The following is a 2,740-nucleotide window of genomic DNA, read 5'->3' as shown; positions in this document are numbered from 1 at the left end:
ATCTGCACAAAGACATTGGAATTCATCAAATGTTACACACCATATCATCCCCAAGCTAGTGGGAAAGTCTAAAGGGTGTTATTAAAAGCAGGCTAAGTAAAGTATGTGCAGAGACTAAACTTGTGTGGCCAGATGCCCTTGATATAGTGCTTATGTCTGTCACGCACACTCCCCAAAGGCTAAGTAAACTCTCCCCATATGAAATATTGTTTGGGAGACAAGCACGCATGGCTCAGTACTTTCCTTCTACTCATCTTCTTTGCATGAACTATGGAAGAATGACTGCATATGCTCCTCAGTTACATAAGGAACTGACCAAATTGTGTTCTCGAGTTTATTCTTCATTACCAGATCCAGCGGATGTTCTGGAACCACATGCTCTCATTCCAGGAGATTGGATCCTCATAAGGAGACACAGTGCCAAAGATCTTCAACCTCGCTGAAAATGACCATTCCAGGTACTCCTAGTCACAGAAACAGCTGTAAAGGTTGAAGGGAAACCGACATCTCAACTTCCACCTGCGGTGTAAGTGGGGGGCAATTGTAGGACATAATAACGCCTCTTTCCCTCCACCACCTAAGTCCCAGGGACCCTAACGTGCAGTGCAAAAGACGTAGGTCCCCATCGGGTGAAGATCCTCAGCAGCACCATCATGTCTCTGTGTGCCAGATGCTTTGGCCCAAAGCCAGATAAAATACTTATCATCTGTGTCTCCGTACTGCACATCATTAGCTTCGTTGCTGTGCTGACGATAGCACTCATAAAGCCTGCAGGCAACGACAACTCACAAGTAAAAGCCTCACCAACTTCAGAGGCTAATGTGTCGTCAACCGATCAGGTTAAGGTTGTCAAAAGAGACTTATATGCATAACTGTTTGAGCCTAATGATAATGCTTTTGTTAAAATGTATGTTATAGCAGCATCCACACTATTACTGATTGATGGATATGTACACATTATCCTTTGTCAGCTCGCAGTATGACATACGTAGCAGAATCTCTATCCTGTCAGGACATAGTTAACAGGCCTTGAGGTAATTTGACACTTCTCCAGTTTCATAAAACGGTGTCGCCCAAGGATATTGGTAAGTTGGTACACTTATGTTCTGATGGCCTTTGTATCAACAGTTCCGCTAATCATCTATACCTCCTTACACTTTACCTTCACCTTATTACTTTGTTTGTGGTGAATGTGCCTATCCGTGGCTACCAAAAGGCTCCCATGGTGTATGTATGATTGCTAAATTGCTTCATCCCACCTGGTATATGGAAGCTAAAGATATTAAGATAGCTCAGATTCCAGCACACTTCCTAATGAAGCGTGCATCTTTAAAGGTAAGGCAAGAGCTCTCTTTAACTTCCCCTGAGGTAAATAGATATTGCATTAACAAAGCCTTTAGCCTTATGTCTAGTATGTTGTTGCTTGATAACATTACTAATGAATATGTCAACAGTTTGAAGATAGTAAGTCATGAACTCCAACAATTGAAGAAGGAAGTTCTGCCGCATTGTTTAGTGTTAGATTATCTTCCAGCTAGTCAAGGAGGGTTAGGTACAGTTGTAATTACATTGATGACAAGCACCTGGTAAAGGTTTAGCAGAGGAAGGACACCTTTTTAACCAATCACAAGGAACAATCCATCTTCCCCTGGTTGGACCTATCCACATGGTTCCAAGATATCAGTGCTAAGATTTTCCATACCATTCTGTATGTCCTCGTTTGTGTTGGTGTCATCCTTCTAGTCATCTATTGTCTACCTAACATCATTTGTTGCTGTTGTTCTTGCTGTACCTCCTTATTGTCTTACTCTTTTCTAAAGGCAAGTTCTTCTAAACCTGTTCTGTTCTATCCTAAGAACACTAAAAGTCTAAAAATTGACTTCAATGAACCACCACAGTGTATGAACAGTATATACCAGATGTATTCTCATATAGGTTGTATGCATAGCAGTTATAAGGTATGCTATGTTTAATTGTTTGTTTTGTATTATTGTTGTCAGAAATACTGACAAAAGGAGGTGTTGTAGGGGAAAAGTCTTGCAGGCCTTGCTTGGCCCCCCTTAATGGAGTGAACAGTTTCTAGGTGCCCATGAGGCCCTTCTAGAAACTGTTCAAGGTTATGTGTAACATCTGTGAGAAGGTTCGTATTACTGTTATGTTTTTGTTCTCAGTAACAAGGTGCAATATCTTTGAAGCTCGCACATAGTGGTACTCCCTTTATTTTCACATAACTAGCTAATCACACTGACTTGTACTCCTCCTCACTCCCTTCCGTACTCCTTTCACATACCATTCCCATGAAGTTCCCCACCAGAGGGTATATAATGTGTGGTTAATCTTTTGTTTCTCAGTTCTGACCTACTTGTGTATCAGAACCCACGGAGCTCGTGTATGTTTATTATATAAATAATAAACTTGGATTATTCCAAGTCCATTATTCGGTGATCTCCGGTCTTTGGATTATTCCCTAACACTATGATAACCACAAAAAACTACTATTCTAATACTTTTCGGCCTCTGTGGCAACGAAACGAAAGGAATTTGGCCCCATTTGCAAAATGCTTTTTTCGTCAGGACACAAATTTGCCTTGCTGTTCCCAGCCTATAGAGTTTTGATATGTCATGACTTTATCTCTCTTGCTACTTTAACTCTATATAAACATTTTTTTGTTACTTTATTCTACATATTCAATGGGTACTGGGTATGTTAAAGATGTCACAGTTGACACGAAAACTCGAT

General features: G+C 40.6%; 1 long non-coding RNA gene across 1 annotated transcript; it reads right to left on the bottom strand.

Annotated features, from left to right (window-relative positions):
• Positions 1–867: 867 nt before the first annotated feature.
• Positions 868–2,040, bottom strand: LOC121393161. The gene is made up of 2 exons (XR_005960780.1): positions 1,169–2,040; positions 868–1,133 (listed from the first exon to the last, which is right to left on the bottom strand). It is a non-coding gene; the product is annotated as an uncharacterized LOC121393161 (long non-coding RNA).
• Between the last annotated feature and the right edge of the window lie 700 nt (positions 2,041–2,740).

This window comes from Xenopus laevis, chromosome 1L, assembly GCF_017654675.1.
Source record: "Xenopus laevis strain J_2021 chromosome 1L, Xenopus_laevis_v10.1, whole genome shotgun sequence".
NCBI lineage: Eukaryota > Metazoa > Chordata > Amphibia > Anura > Pipidae > Xenopus > Xenopus laevis.
The sequence above is the reverse complement of the archived record's forward strand: the minus strand, read 5'-3'. Positions and strand labels throughout refer to the sequence as shown.